Source organism: Erpetoichthys calabaricus, chromosome 2 (assembly GCF_900747795.2).
Source record: "Erpetoichthys calabaricus chromosome 2, fErpCal1.3, whole genome shotgun sequence".
In the NCBI taxonomy this organism is placed as follows: domain Eukaryota; kingdom Metazoa; phylum Chordata; class Cladistia; order Polypteriformes; family Polypteridae; genus Erpetoichthys; species Erpetoichthys calabaricus.
Window position 1 is genome coordinate 144,584,373 of NC_041395.2, and position 17,621 is coordinate 144,601,993.

The 17,621-nt window shown below is 36.7% G+C and overlaps 1 protein-coding gene across 1 annotated transcript in view; it reads right to left on the bottom strand.

Annotated features, from left to right (window-relative positions):
• Positions 1–17,621, bottom strand: part of nlgn1 (neuroligin 1) — a 709,352-nt gene that overhangs the window by 124,974 nt on the left and 566,757 nt on the right.

A 17,621-nucleotide genomic window follows, 5' to 3' on the forward strand; every position in this document is an offset into this window, starting at 1 on the left:
GACTCTATTCTAGAGAGAATTGAGATTTTTAAATGATAACAAAGCACCACTATAGCATTTCTGCTTTTCAACCTAATGTTCAAGAACACTTAAAGAGTAATGCAGTAAATTCATGACAGATGCTATTTTCTTTTTCTTTATTTAGTAGCATCAAGTAAACAATTTTATCGGTTAATTTAATTAGATGTTTAAAATAAATGCACAAAGTAACAGGACTGATTCTGTAGAAACTAGGGGGCTCCGCCCCCTGCTTGCTTCACTCGCCAACCCCTGGTCTTGGGTAACCCGAAATAGATTTGAAAGAGATTATTTATCTCCGTCAGTTGTGGTCTTTCGTTTTGAACCCGTACCTGCTTTGCTGACACAGTTTCAGACGCGCGTTGTAGGCGCCTGCGTTCATTGATCTTATCCAGGTGGGCTCGTGTTTGTATCGTTGAGCTGTATTGTGCTTGAATTTGGTGTAAAGCATTCAGCGGTTTGTATAATTATTCCTAACTTTACTCCGCAGTAGTGCCACTCACAACATGGCGGTGACGCCTGCGCCTTCACTCCGCAGTAGTGCCACCCACAATCTGGCGGTGACGCCTGTGCCTTTCGTACTATCCTTGTGGACCTGTGAGGCCTCCGTAGCCTCTCACGTTTGACTCTGGGGTGCAGCGCAGAATCCTCTTTTTTGTGTGGTTGTGTTGTAAGTGGTAGGTATGGGTGCGTTGTTGCTTCATTTCTCATTCACATTAGTTGAGCTCTTTCGTTCTTGGGCCGTGACTCCTTCGTTCGCGGTGGATATGACTTCGCTTGCGGTTTATGAGACGTGCGCCTGCGCAGTACGTCTCATGGTCCCATCGCCGTGTCCCTGCGTTCATATCCGGTTTATTCTCGGTTAGTAATATGGATTATCATTTTTGTACTATTTCTAATGAACTTACAGTTTTCTGTTTAAACTATTGCTATGCTGTTCTCCTTAAAAATGACTATAAACAAACAACAGGGTCCATAGTCGTAGAAGAATATAAATGCAATGTATGTGTAGTAGATGCCCCAAATCATACATTCCCATTCTATTCTTTTGTTCACTTTCAGTTTAATGGTGGCAAGACAGGAGGCAAGCTGGAGCCTAGCTAGAAAAACTCTTCAGACTTATCACTGTAGACAGACACAACACAACATGCTTTGTTCTTTATCTTGGCCATTATTTATTACAGCAAACCACAAGACCTTTGTTGGTACTTTGATTACAGCAAATCTCAGTGGTAGTTATGGTATGAGTGACACATGTTTTTAGTATGGCTTACAACTGTAACTGCTGTTTCTTTAAAGGTGGACCCTGACTGACTATTCAGAAACAGTGTGATCAAATTTAGGGAAATATTATACAATACTGCATCCCGAGGCATGACAAACTGGAGGAATGAAAAGAAAAAAATTAGTAATAATAACAATATTAACTACCAAAGAGATTGCTAAAGTTTTAAAGCATGACCTGACAAAGACCTGGGCAGGGGTCATATAATAAGAAAGATAGTAATTCTGTTGTAAGCTAATCTATTTCTAGACAGTTAGTAACAGCAAATACAGGCACACAGTTAGGTCAACAAGCCATTAATTCTTCCTTGAGACTTTTATTTCAAGTATTTTTGGGTTGAATTTAAGATGTTTAAGTTACACAGGGCAAATACTCCATGCAAATCATCTACAAACTTTGGAATAACTGCTTGGGAGTGGGAATTAGGACACGAACTTCAAGGTGCTGCAATTTCATTGCACAGACTTTCTTTTTCTTTGCATTAAAACCAAGATTAGAAGTGTTATGGCATTCGTTAACCAGCAAAACAATTTAATAGGAACATCACTAACGCTGCATTAGTTATCCTACACATTTTTCTAGCATTCGCCACCTGATAAGAGAAACACGTTTATGTTAAGAGTAGGACGAAAAGGGCACTAGGAGATCTTTTTAGCAAACAGCATGTCCTACTTTCAACACTACTGTAAAACAACTTTCTGTAACTTTCTATAAGATGAAATGATGGATTGGATTGTGTTATATAACCTTTTTTAATAAGGTACATTGGATTGCCAGTTATTGACTCTCAGCATACAGATAGGAATTAGACTGATCCTTGTGATTTCTGATGTGTGTACAGTTTTACACCACTGACCTGCCATTCTCATTTACCATTATGTTCAATTTGGTTAAATATGTACTATACATGAGTGCTGCTTAATTTTAGAGCAACCCTTTTCCAGACTACTGCCCCATCCATGAAGCTTTCTGCATGTTCTATATCTGCTAGGTAATGCATGAACTTTCCCTGCTGGAAGACCAAAAATTGATAGTTTGAAAACTTAAAATGAGCTCCTATCTCCTATCTGATTTTGTGTAACATTTGTTATGGAAGTTGAATCCAGAGTTCAGGATTGTAATAATGAAAGCAGCGATATTAAATCAAAATGTTTGTATAAAAGCAGTATGATGACATGTTGGAAATCCTACACAGATATACTCAGTTTATCACAAATTGGTTTAAGTGGAAGCCTATGTGTCCACCCAATAATATAACAAAGTTCAAAGAACAAACATGTTCAAAACTGAATTGGATATACTAAACTATTCCAAATTGTTTCTATGTGTGTGGAACACTTACTTATTCATTTCAACTTTTTATCCATTACATCTGACATTAACTCATTATTTATTAGTTACTGTCTCAATATAAGGACACACTGTACTTTTTTTATAAACATTTTACTCTATGTAAAGTATTAGTATTTATTGCACTTCAGAGAACACTATGGAGCACACCAAATGTAAAGCACAACTGAAATACCTGTAGTTAACCCAGAAAATAATAGAATAACGTCTATTGCAAATGCTCTTACAGTAGTCTTGTCATATTCCATAATCATGTACCTACAGTATGGGAGGAAGACCTTCATTTCCTATTGCTATTTGCTTTTGTCTCTAAAATTATTTGATGTTATTTAACCCCAGTGATCTAAATTATAAAGTAAGGCATGACAGGTAACTTCTTCCAATGGTTCAGACATTTTAAGACTTACTTTCAAATCAAACAATCTTTCCTTTGCAGAAAAAGTGATCATTACTCCACACAAACTCTTTGGTGCTTTTCAACCCACTGAAGCTGTTCAGCACTTACTCCTACAACTTCTCAAAAGATGGCAACATTTCTGATATCAACCCCTCTGTATTTTCATCAGAAAAATTGGCTGAGCCTTTGCATATTATTAAATGACTCAGACTTAAAAGGCTTCGAATGTAAATTCAATAGCTAAAAAAACTTGGTAGTAAAAGTATTAAAAAATGAAATCATAGAGAAGAATATTGTTCTCATGCCACAGATGACAGAAAAGAAATGAGCATATGCTGGTAAAACTAACACACTCCTCATTATATCTTGCTAAGCTTTTAGTAACTGACCTGCTCTGTAGGTGGAGGCCAAGTCCAGATGTGTCTGGAACCAGGTGAAGATGATGCTCAGTAGGTGGGCTGAAAAAATGCTATTGGTTGAGGCACAGTGGACTATGTTAGTAGGGATTACACAGAGGATATTCAATGGGGGCAGTAAAGCCTCAAGAGTTTCAGAAACTTCTGTGGCTCCAGGCCTTTACCTCCTATTCTAAAATTGCAGCAGGGATGTTCTAAAAACTATGGTGCCCTACTGGAAAAAGTGATGCCAGAGTAGTCTTAGCAACAATGTCCTAAGTTCTGAAGCCACCACGAACTAGTATGGCTTTATGTCCAATAGAACTGAAAAATGCAAAACTGTAAAGGGCAGCATCCCCTTCTTGCTAATTTCAACTCAAAGTTGATATAATCAGTGCATTAAGACTCTAGTTTCCAAATGAGTGACAACAGAAGGTGAAAAAAAAACTAGGTGATGATAAAGCATAGAAATGGGTAAAATCTGCAAGTTTTCTCTATCACCAAAACTGCCCCCACCATGGTGACATGCCAAATGCCACTATATTGCTATTTACTTGACCTTTAGGTATATCCTCTACGGTGCTTTTGATTTTCTACAGGTTCAAAGCCTTCTTTTACCACCTTGAGGACTGTGTCAATGAGAACACCCATAAACTATTTACATTATCTAAGGAATTCTAGATTTGACTGAAAAATTAAACATGTGATGGCCTTCAACTCCCTGTTTACATCACTGATTATATGAAACCAGTAATGGCACGAATACACTTGACTTGAGAATTCATAGTTTTCATACTTTTTTTCTGAACGTTCAGCATTCGTTTGCTCAGAGGTTGATGCGCTTGGTGGTTCATGAGCAGCTCTTCTTTTCTCCATCCTAGCAGCCCGCTTTTTCTTTCTTTCGTCTTCATCTTTTCGCATTAAAACTGTTTAAGTCAGTGCTTGGGTTGCAATTACATTTTCTTTAATTTTTTACTTAAGCTGGCACTTAAGTCTTCAATCTGCCTCAAGAATGATTTAAGATATGAAGAGGTAAGAGAAGTGATGGAGAAGGTGGTAGGGATGAGAACGGAACCTGTACGCATGCGCTGCATGGTTGCCCTGTTGGCCGCTGCTGAGAGTTGATTCTACAATAAAATAAAATAAAAATAAAAAAGGAATAACCTTGGAGGTCAATCATCACCCTGAAAGCAGATAGTAGATGGCACATAGTATATGTGTAACAAATTTCAGGTCAATAGGTCAAACGGTTTGTGAGCTACAGGTGATTTAAAATCCTGGACAGACAAACAGACAGCCATGGTAGCGCATTATATATAAAGATGAGAAACAGAAATACTATCACTTTGCTATTTGCGATAAGAGAGAAAAGGAAATTAACAACATAATCTAAGAACCATTAAGGAATGGCAATGACACAGAACAGAGGAATCTGATAATGTCATCTATCCAACCATTGTCAAACCTGCTAAATTCAATTACTTATTGAGAGGGCCTGGACAAAATGCTGGCAACTATCTGAGTACGCAGTAAGTTGGCAGGTTATTATGGACACCTTTCTAGTCATTGATTCTACAGGATACGAGATGCATTGTACCATTCAGAAATGATTTCATTGCACAGTTGCTGCAAATTTTGGATGCTGTGACCAGAATAAAGATGCCTGACTAGACTGAAATCCAGGGACTGTGCAGGCCACTAAAACAATGAACACTTGCTTTCCTGTTCTCTGGACCATTCAGTGATGAAATGTGCCTTGTGACATACTGGAAGTATCCATCCCGAAATAGATAAAATATAGGTACGAAGGGGTAAACTTGGTCAGCAAAGATGTTTGGATACACTTTGCCATTCAGACATTCTTCTGTGGGTATCAGGGTATCTAAAGTATCCCAGGAAAACATTCTATACCATCACACGTCCATCACTGGCTTTGTGTTGCTTGCACCAAATTTTGATGTTTCCATTAGCATGATTCAAAAAGAACTTGGATTTGTCCAAGTAAGCAACTTTTTTGTACTCCTCACTGGTTCAGTTTTGATGCTTCTGTACCCAATGAAGACTCTCGTTCTCGTTTTTCACTTACAATTAATGCCAAAATGGCCTTCAGCTGTTGTAGCCCATTTGAGACAAAGTCTGATGAGTGGTGCATTCTCAGATGACATTCTCCAAGACAATTTTGAATCGAGATGGGATTTTCCAGATTGTGGTCTGTCTGTTCCCCATTCTCCTTTGCTACTTCTGCTCTACAAGCTGTTTTTTGTCCACTGGATCATCTAACACTTTGATTGCCAACTATTACGCCACATTCAATGTCACTAAGGGCACTCATTTTGCCCATTTTAATCCACAATTAAACACTAACCAATGCTAGAAATGCTGGTCTGTTTGATTTATGCTGCCCACTGATATCATACGATGAATCTGTAAAGTGTTTGAAATGTAGAGTTTGTATGAAGATAGTCGTGTAACTGGTATGTGCACAACCAGGCTGAGAGAGAAACAGCCTCACAGCTAAGAGGGTGAGAGATCTACATCTGAATAACTGAGATTTTGTTTAGTTTAATTTTAGTGATAGTGGTGGCTCTGATTCAAGTGACCTATATTTGCATTTCACCTCTAACATCTTAGGTAAGGTGGCATGTGTAAAAGTGGAAGCATCGTCCTAACTAATTCCTAGCCCTGAGCAATTCCCTGCTCCTTCTCTCTCTCTCTCTCTAGAGGTCATGATACATTCTCATTTGTGTGTATGTTTTCCTTTCAGCCAGGGATGCTCTGTCAGCAGTAAAACAGGTATTCTATATTCAGCTATCCTTTTGGTTTGTGTGTTCTTTCCTTTAAGGCATCTTGCATTCCAGGATGAAGTCACAGATATAAAGGCAATCAATTTATGTCACTACTGGTGCTTACAGGGGTGGGGATATGAGAATATTTGACAACATTTGAACTATTAGATAGAGCAGCATGAGAACCATCTCCTAAACAGAATGTGGGAAGCCTTGAGCGCCAGCCCAGCCCCTAGATACCTTCAAATCAGAAGAGTCTCCTGGCCAATGTGACCTTTTGCTTTATTTCGATTTACACAGAGGACTGCAGTTCCCTAGATTCTCCCAAAGCTGCTGATTTACAATAAAAAGGCTCTCAACGGAGAAAAGAAAATGAATTTCAGCTGGGCAGCACAGACCCATCTGCAAAACTGCACTCAGTTAAATTTCAGATTGCAAGTGGGAAAAAAAAGAAGAAAAAAAAAACCCATAATCCCAATAAGGTCTGTACAACAAAGGATCAGTAGACAAGAAAATGAAAAATATGATTAGAAAAGTACTATGTCAAAGGAAAAGTATCTGGCACAGAATCTGTTCAAAGTGTGCATGGCTGACAGTGTGCTATGTTTAGATCTGGAAATTGCAAGAGGAAGACCCCACCATTCATGCCATTTACTTGTCATCACACATAAGGATTACTCCTTACTGTCCCACACAGCAGACTCTCCACCCTGGGAGGCAGGTCCTTCAGTGTTATGGCCCCTCAACTTTGGAGCTCACAGTCCTCACAGGTGGTGCAGTGGTAGTGCTGCTGCTTTGCAGTAAGGAGACTGTGGAAGATTGTGGGTTCGCTTCCCGTTTCCTCCCTGTGTGGATAGCGCTTTGAGTACTGAGAAAAACGCTATATAAATGTAATGAATTATTATTATTAATGAATTATTATTATAACTCTTCCTCAGTCTCTCCAAGTCTCTCTCCAGTCTCTAATTTATTGTATTTTTATTTTTGTGTTTTGTAAGACTTTCTGCACTGTCTTACTTCTTGGGTGCCACCATAATATTTTGACTACCCTGGTACATTGCTAATGCATGACTGCCAGTGACATGGACATCTTTAGGCTTCCACTATAAAAATGGTGGCATCCAGCATCTTCAGTATCCAGTGGATGAAAGAAACACTAAAAGGAAGTGTTTCTGGTATAGTTAGGGACAAGCTAGTCAAGCTAGTTTAGGTTTCCTTTGGGTTTTTCACTCATTGCTTTTGTAATTTTTGACTTTGGTTTTCTCTCTTTGAATGTTTGGTTTAGATCCCTAGCTACTTTTAGATGATTTTACCCAATAATTCAGGATACTTCCAAGTTGTCCATAAGAACACTAAGTTAAATAAAAAGTAATTCAGCCTTCATTTAAATACAGAGACCAACACACTGTCTCTTAAAGGTTCCTGTACGTAAGACTCTGCATTCAACATTTGCTCTAAGAACACCTACATTTTGTGATCATAATGTATGGTGTGCAATTAAAGGTTCTTCTGGGTACAGCTGGGCTAAGCAGCTCACAACTTTATAGTTAGTGTAGTGATTTAAGAATTGTGCTTATTTTATAATACTTTCTAGTGTTAAGAATGACCATCCCTTCAGTATTTTCAACTGACTGTTGAAGTTTGATAAAATGATTTGACACAATTGACAATAAGGCTTTACAATCTACAAAACTGCATGAAACAAAGGAGTAAATAAGCCTTTCTATATTGTGCACATTAAGGAATACCATTAATTTTGCAATATTTCTGAAAAAGAAACAACAATAAAACATTTTTTAAATGACATCTCTTAATGGTAACATACACTAAAAATGATTTTATCCCTGAAATTCAAGGAACACCATAAGTAATTGCAGAGTGAGATATTTCTCAAATATTTCATCTTTTGGGATAAGATTAATTAAACTTTATTTTCTTCTCATTTCATAAAAGACTTAAAGGGGTATTTGATTAGACCATTTTTTAGATTTTTTGAGTGATAATTGACCAATGAATTTATTATTACTAGTAAAGCAATCTTATTTTATGGACTTCACCAATTAATTTTACAGATGAAAAATAAGTGAAGTATATTTTTAAGCTGTAATACAAGTGCAGACAGTTCTTCTCCAAGCAGACCCAATTACTTGTGCCGGGTCACAAACAGAATAATTAGAGGAATCTAGACCTATAAAGCTGAGCTTTTCAATCCTACCCCTTTTACAATACTGCATAGTAATTGTAACAATTATTAACTAGAAGTTAATGTTTAATAGTATTGATTTATTTAGATGTTTTCTTTTATTTGATCACTTCGTACTTAATTGAAAGAAACAGTTCTTTAATACATGGTTGCTATAGTTTACCAAGTGTAACCACTCATTTTTTTAATATTCCACACTAAATTGCACCCAGTGTCTTAAAATATACATAAAATGACACCCAAAGGTACACCCACATTCATCTTTAAGTTGGTTCCCTGTGTCTTAATAGAGTGAGAATTTATGATTGAAGAAAGTGCTAAAATATGGTAACTTTAGTCATAATCAAAAATGATCTCAGGCTGCAATTGGACTTGGGCTACTCAGCATGCCAAAACTTTATTATATATATGCAGGTCAGTTTGGAGTGAGTGTGCAATGAAATAGCTTTCTGTACAGTGTTGTTTTTTGCCTTTGGCTCCCTCTGACCCTATCATGTAATAAAGGCATTCAAAAAGTGAATATATGAGGGATGTTCAAAAAGTTTCCGCACTTTTATATTTTCATTGGAAACGGTGAAGGCGGGAGTAGTAACTGGGCATTAAAAAGATGGTACGACACTGGGAAAATTGCATCGCAAAGGAAGGTGACTATGTAGAAAAGTGATGTAATTTGTTTTTAAAATTCTTAATAAATACAGTTAAAAAAAAAGTATGGAAACTTTTTGAATGTCCTTTGTAATTTGTATGTGCAGAAATACTTAAACATCACATGTTGACAACTAAGGTGACTTGTTCAGGGTCATGTATTAAGTATATTCGGCCAGCTAATGTGCTATATAATGAATCATAATAGGTGGGGTGCTGGGGTGATTTTCCTACAGCATATCCTAGCACTGTCTGTGTTCAGCCTTCATAATGTTTTTGTGTAAGGTCTGCCAGTTTTCTCCAAGCTCCCAAAGATGTGCAGGTTAGAGTGAATGACAGCTCTAAATTGCATTGTAAATGAGTGTGTCAGTAGCATCCCATACGAGGTTAATTAACACCTTGTGCTGTGAAAGACTCCATAACTCTGTAATATAATAAGCAGCTCTACAATTGAATGAATAGTTGTTTCTAATTTTGATGTATACAGCATGTTACTATGTAATTTAAAATTAAACTGCCTTAGAACAGTTTATAGAAATAATTCTATGATGGCTCAACTATAGAATTATCTTTAGAGGATGTTTACCCTTTTCACCTGCTATATGGGCTCATTACAACAGTTGCCATCCTACATCAATACCCAAACTTCTGTTTTTTCTTTTTTTAAATATGTAATTGTTGCTTGTACAATAATATATATGTTAATAGGCTTAAGCTAGCCCTTCTCCTTAAAGCAACCAATTCAAAGTTGAATTACATTTTCCATATCTTACAAATACTCTCCACTCCTCCTTGTCACTAAAGTATACTACTTCAATCTAGAGATCAGTGAATTATTATTGTCTAAAATTAAATGATCCAGGGTTGCCAAATCTTAGTGTTCAACTTAAAAATGTTGTTGTTTTTATGTAGTACTCACAAACCAGTTACAATAACCTAAGCCATTTTACAGAACAAAAGACATCACTCAATATGTTGGAATCAGATGTTTTTCTCCTGCTGCTTCACTTTAGCATTTCTTTGCCTTGTTTCACGTCTGGAAGGGCAACCGACACTGTAAAGCAGATACAGAAATCTTGAGCTGGTAAAATGAAAGTCTTGGTTCTTTTTAAATCCATTAGCATTTAGAAAATATTGCCTGGAATTTTGATTTGTTGTCAGTTTCAAAGAAAAAAACAATATTTATTGCATTTTAGATCTTTTCAAAAATTACATTATAGAGTATAATAAACTAATGAAATTTTGAACAGTCACTGTAAAAATGTCTGGAGGTAACACCACCAGCTCTGGCAAGTGTTATAATCAGCCAAAAAATGTGAAGTTTTTATATCATTCATTTCCATATTGTACATATTTGTGGTTCAATCAGATTAACAAAAGCAATATTCAAGCAAGTAGTGTCTTTCATATGTGACACTCTAATCTTGCTTGTTTTAAAAGGCCTTCTATTATATTGCGTGTAATATAAGGCACTATATAAAATGAATTTTGGATGCAAATAGTTTTTTTTCTTTGGAAAGCGCCACCCAAAAACACTTTATAAGCCTGGGCATACCAATTTAATGGTGATACATATTTACACTGCAGGAGTGAAGGTAGTTTAAGTGACAGGTTACATAACCGCAAATTGCTTTAATAGTTTCCTGGAAATGCCATATTGTTATGCAGTTAGCTGCACATTACAACATTCAGTCAAATACAATTTCTCCAATCAGAATGGGGGGAGCAAAAAGCTCTACACTCTGCTAGACATTGAAAAGAGTTTAAAAGAATCATATAGTCTACACTTTCAAGTTCTGCTGCAATGAGCTTAATCCTTTTAAGCACTTTGAAATTTCCTGGGAAGCTGAATTTGACTCTTGGGGATGCATGGGGACTTCAGTATTGTGCCTTTTGGACAGATAAGGGGTTGCAGATTGAGACTACTTATTACTAAAGAGATGAGTCAACGTGAATCACAAAGACCCACACTTGCAGTATGCATGTTAATAAAATAGAGTTTTTTGACAATGTATCAATATTCAGTTTAGTTTGGAGTTGATTCCAGAATTGTGTCCAATGCTGATCAGAGAAGCACCAGCCCTTTTAACCCTGAACTGGATAACTGAGTCCAGTGTTGTATGGACGGATTTCTCTAAATGCAACCAATTGAATAATGGTGGAACTATATACACTTGCATTTAACTCTCCGGTATCTTGCCTTGCCCTCATGGCTGACCAAATGTAAGTAGTTATACAAAGTGTATGATTGAATGACCACAGGTGCATTGTTACTACATTTGTATTTAAAATTGTATCATAAATTTCCTACTGCACATACTACATTATTATTTTTTTATTTATCCAAACAATGTAGATAGCCACTGCCACCTTTAAATGTGAGAGATGAAAGCTATAGAGCATACAGACCTACAAAGCTGAATGATCATACTTTTGGCCTGTTGAGCTTGCTTAACCAAACATCTTGATATCTTTTAAACATAGATATGCACAAATATATTACACATATGTTAGGTGCATATATATATTATACATATATACACACACATATTATATATACATACTGTACATATACAAATACAGTAGATGGAGATACACATATTGAACTAGAATCAACAGGTCTAAAAAAATACATGCTCTGTGTATGGTGTCACAGCTTGCTGTAATGTTGTGCCAAAAGCTCCAGGTACACTGTGGACAGACGAACATCTTACTACTGCTGTGCCCAATATAAGTTAGTGTGCATATGTGTATGAATAATTCCTGCAATGTGCTGGCACCATTTACTGTAAAAAGCTGGACTTAGTGCTGTAGAAACAGGCTCCAACTCCCTCCATGGACCCTGAAGTCAATTAAGCAAGGTCGTTAAGGGATGGATCAATAAATCATTTGATTATCTCTCTATTATAATAAAAAAACCCTTGGGACGAGACAAGACTAATCCTGCGATGAGACGTGACTTTGAAGAGACTTTTTGGAAGGAAGTCCAGTGAGGCTGAGGCTTTTCCCATGAGATTCTTTCAAGTCACGCCATACTTACAACTTTTGGAAGCAAGTTGTGCGAGACAGAGACTTTTGCCATGAGATTCTTTCAAGTCACGTCCTACTTACAACTATTTTCAAACAAGACCACGGTCATCAGGTGCATTCCGGCACTTAACCTGGACAGACATCAATCCATTAAAGGGCTTACTTATGAACATACACACACACTTACGAAGATCCAGTTTAGAATCACCCATTCATCTAAATATAGCAGCGAGAAACAAAGTCATACGAATTAATGCAAAAATTGTCGATCAGTTACATGGCAAACTGATGAAATGCGTATCAATAGACTATGCTGAAGCAGTTGTTGGTGATCATGCGGAAAATGAAAACATCAATTTACAATATCTCATAGAATATCTACAAGCGTTAACACCATCCAGTCTTCCACCGGCCAAATTACTGTTGAAAGAAGGATGTATCGTAATGTTATTGTGTAATTTATGTATGAGTGATGGGCTATACAATAGGACAAGATTAGTTGTATTCAAAATTGGTCAAACAATTCTAACATGGAAAATTTTAACAGGTGACAAGAAAGGTAATGTAGTACATATTCGGTGAATAACATTAGACACAAAAGGAGATGTTGATATGCCATTTGTATTAAAATGTTTACAGTTTCCCATGAGAATAGCTTTTGCTATGACAATCAACAAATCACAGGGACAAACATTCGAAAAAGTCAATTTATTTATTAGAGAGAAAGAAACGATATTCACTCATGGTACGTTGTCACAATGTAAATCCAAACATGGAATCAAAATTCAATGCGATCTTGAAGAAAAGTTAATTACAAATATTGTTTTAACTGAAATTTTATAGTAAACGTGAAAATAATGCATATGTAACAATTCTCATAAAAATAACAATCTCTTTAAATCGTACATCTGGTTAACCAAACCCAGGGGTTGGTGAGCGAAGTGAGCAGGGGGTGGAGCCCCCTAGTTTTTTTAAAAAACAAAAAGATTGTAAAATTGCATATCTTATATTTAATGAAAAGTGAATTACTTGCCTATATTACATTGAAACCTCCTAACATTTAAACAAAAAGATGATGAGGATACAAAATCAGAAGATCGGGTTAATAATTTTAAAACAAAAGCAGATATCTGTGCTTTCTGTTCTTGTCTCAGTCTGCATCTCATGCTTTTATATTACTTATGTAACAAAAAAGCATGTCATTGAAAGAAGCAGCAATATGCCTTTACGCATCTACAAATTGCCCAAATTAAGTAAATCACTGAGCAATGCACATGAACCTTCTATTTCTGATCTGTTCTGCTTGAAGCTCGCACTTCTCAATGTGTGTTATTCAAGGCAGCAGCTTTTGACAACATAGCAAAATAAAAAATTAAAAATGGAAACAATGGGGCCTGCCGGCAGTGAAAAGTTCCAAATGAGTACATGACCTTGGACTGTACATGAATTACAATTATCATCCAACATTAAGCAACCTTTTGACTTTTCAACCATGTTCCTATATCAGATATTATTTACTCTTTTTGTTGTAGATGAAATTTTCTTCTTTTTAGTATTACAGAGTGAGAAAGAATATTTAGAATTAATGTGCGTCAGTCTTTCCAAATAATAAAAGTATGATGCTAATAGAACTATATGAAGCGTGACACTTATGTATTAAATAAGAATGTGTTAAGCTAACTGAACAAATGTAATCTAATGCAGATACTAATGCTATAAGAATATAATTTCTTATAGCTAATGTAATGTACTGAACTAACCTTTATGTAATCCTTGATATTTTATGAGCAATGTGCGTGCAAAAAAGTATAAGGAAGTGAGCATTGTCTAAAACCGTTGAGTTGCATACACCCTATAACCGTTAGGACAAAACTTGCTGTAACTGGACTTATGTACGTGCAAGCTAGCAGAAGAGTATTTCCTAAAACTGTGAAAATTCTGACCACTCTCCATCTGTAAAAAAAAACTGTGTTTTTCTGCACATACAAATTCAGGATGTGGACAGGGGCTACAGGAATCCATGTAATAACCTTAAGATGAACTGCTATGTTTTTTTTATTCTTGTCAATGAACTTGAGTATTTAAAGGAAGTCTCTCTTTCCTGCTGGCAGGCTGACGGTCTGTACCACACTGGAACGTGACAAGGGCTGCAGCCTCTCTTCTCACCAAGAATAAAGAAATTGCTTTTTACTTTTAATTGGTGTCTGCCTTCTGTTGTTCTTAGACTTTCAGCGTCCACAAGAGCTTCTTTTGATCCCAGCCAGCCAGTCTGTTCAATTCCCTATCTCTGTAGAGCTCGGCGCACTGTTACTAACCCCTACCAAAGTTAATAAGCAACCTTGGGGTGGTGATTGATGAGCAGTTATCTTTTTCTGACCACATTTCTACTGTTTCTTGTTCATGTACGTTCATGCTGTACAACATCCACAAGATTAGACCTTATCTGGCGGAATATGCAGCACACTTTCTGCACCAGGCTTGGTCTTATCACATTTGGACTACTGCAAGTCACTTCTGGCAGGAGTACCCACATGTGGTATGAAGCTGCTGCAGATGGTCCAGAATGCAGCGGCCCATCCTGTAATTAACCAGCTGAGTTGGGCACATGTCACTTGTCTATTCAGGTCGCTACATTGATATCCTTTAGGAGCACACATTAAGTCCAAATCCCTGATGTTTGTCTATAGACTAGTCAGTGGGTCAGCACCAGTGTGTATGGAGACACTGATGAGGTGCTGTGCTCCTTCTCACCCACTCAGGTCTGCCAGGGAACAGTGTCTGATTATGCCACCCCTATTTGGCATTAAGTCTATCCAGACTCTTTTCCTGTGTAGTTTCTGTTTGGTGGAATGAGCTTCCCATCTCCATCTGAAGTGCTGACCCCCTGTCTTTAAGAAGCAATTGAAAACCCATCTGTTCTGTGAATCTCTGTCTAATTGATTGAAAAAAATATAAATTTGCTCTGTGATCTTTTATATTGTTTGGTTGATTTCTTGTTACATTAAGTTATTTGCTTTATTGATCATTAATCTATGACTGTAAATGTATTAGTTATTACATATTTTCACATGTGGCAATCAACTTTTGCTACCTGTTCTACTACTACCTGCAGGGCCTAGCCTAATGTTACCCAATTATGTCTTCTTCTTTAGCAAGTCACTTTGGATAAAAGCGTCTGCCAAGCAAATAAATGTAAATTTATTACAGTCTACTTAAGAATATTAAATACATACCCATTGATAGATGCTCTCCCACAAACCTAGATCAACAGATTTGGAAGAAATTGAAGACAGAAGGGGTTACATACTGCAAAGTTTACAGTGTTGGGTGACATCTTTTCTGAAACATGGGGTGCCTTTGTTAGTGTGTTTTTCAATGTTGCCTAAAACACAGCGGAACTATCTCTGATCTAGCTGAAAATGGTAGTAGCTTGTGCTTCAAAACTAAGATCACACTCCCCGGGGTTCCTTTGCAAGCCGGTGCTCATGTGCTGTAAAGGGCACACAAGCTGATAGTCAACAGCACATATAGAGTTTTGATTTTCATTGTTAAGATAGAAGGAGACCTGTCTTAATGTATTAGAACTGAATGTTGCCACACAAAAAGCACCCTTTTTTTTCTCTGGACTGTTATTTTTTCGTTATTATTCATTTTATCATTCATAGTTATGTAATTCTATATCTGCGTGCTGAGCTTTACAAAAGTAATTTTACAAATGTCTATATAGTTGTCGCTCCTGAGTGCTGCTGCTAGTCTAGGCTGGCTCGTAATGGGGGAAAGAAAGCACATTCTATCTCTGTTTCCCCTGCGCTGGGTGAGATGCACTGCTGAGACACAGTCTTCTATGCTTTTGCAAGTGACGTCTGCCAAACAATGAGAAAGTTACTGCATACATATATTTTTAAGTATTGTATAAACAGAACACAGGAATTAAACTGAAACCCTGCTTTTCCTGTCCACACATCTAGAACAGTACATGATGGCACATGCACTGATGGACTGAACTTACATTAAACAAATAGGAACTTCTGTTTTTATTATAAAGTTGGACAGACTGGGCAAAGAACCATTTTAATTATGGCTCACTGCTTCAGGCTAGTGAGTAGTTACCAAAATTACATCTTTTTTTGTGGCATTTAAACTTTCACAAGCTCTCTAGACGTGACTAGCAAATCTGCAGTGTTATTGATAAAACAGACAAAGTGCAGCACCTATGCATATGACTAGTAAAACTCCAAAATGCACTACCAATCATATTTTTCACATAAGCTCAAAACCCGGCATATTTCCAGCCAACAACGACTAGATTTTAATTAAACTTTATGACTCACAGGGGGAAAATTCCAAGGCAGCAATCCATTTTCTTATCAAAATCTTTTAGTAACCCCAGTGGCCATGTAAAACTTTGATGACCAGCCACAAAAAACATTGCAGTGTAACATGAAGGTACTCAGATAAAATGAATCAAATAATTAATTAAGTAATAGAAAGATACATACATAAAGAAGTTAAAATAATCTGGCCTTCATGGGGAACAGAAATCTTTTGGCCTTACTGAGGAGTTTGTAAGAGACAGTGCTGTGTTCTAATTGGTGAGTTTACCTCTTAACCTAAGGGCATTTTTCAGCAATTTTCGCCTGAGGGAAGAACACCAAAATAAGCCTTATTCAAAAATAAAGGCTGGACAGTCAATTTTTCACTAAAATCTGACATAGCATTTGTATTTGTGTCAAATTTAAACATTTCTTTTCTTAGAAACTGCTGCTAAAACTAGCAAAAGAACATAGTCGCCCACAGTGATTTTTTAAAATTTTTGTTTTCTGATACAGTATATCTCGTAAAAGACAACACCAGGGCATTTTTTTCACCTCTGAGGTGTTCCCAGACATGTCAAATATACCTGTCTAAAATTTCATGTTGATAATACAAAGAAATAAACAGTTACAGCATTTAGCACCATGGATCCCCCTCCCACCTCCAGAACTTTTCCAAACAGGGATGCCCAAAATATTTATATGAATTATATAAAATTAATATTTGGTATTTGGTAAAATAATATGAAATTTTTATATAAAATATAAATAATTTTTCACATACACACACGTACACACACAAGGACACACATATATAGTTACTGTATGTATACAAACACACACACACAAAAAGTCACACATTTTAGTTTATTATGCATGCCTTTGGCTCTCTGCTTTTTTCAGACATTGGCGTGTTACCTATTGTTGGAAATGTCTCAGTTGCAGCTGCACAATGGTATAAAGCTTGTTTTGATCAGGAGAACCTGCTGTGAGTACTGATATATCACTTGTATATATTTGCTGTTGTGTTGTGAAGTGATGTGCGAGAACACATGAAAATTCAGATGTGCACGGTGTGATGGTAGGTAATTATGAAGGCCTGAGCTAGGTCCTTTTGTTCAAAAATGCCTGTGTTATGTGTTGTAATGGTAAGATCCACTGCGCCACAGCTACTCCTGCCAGCAAAGCCAAATGGTTGG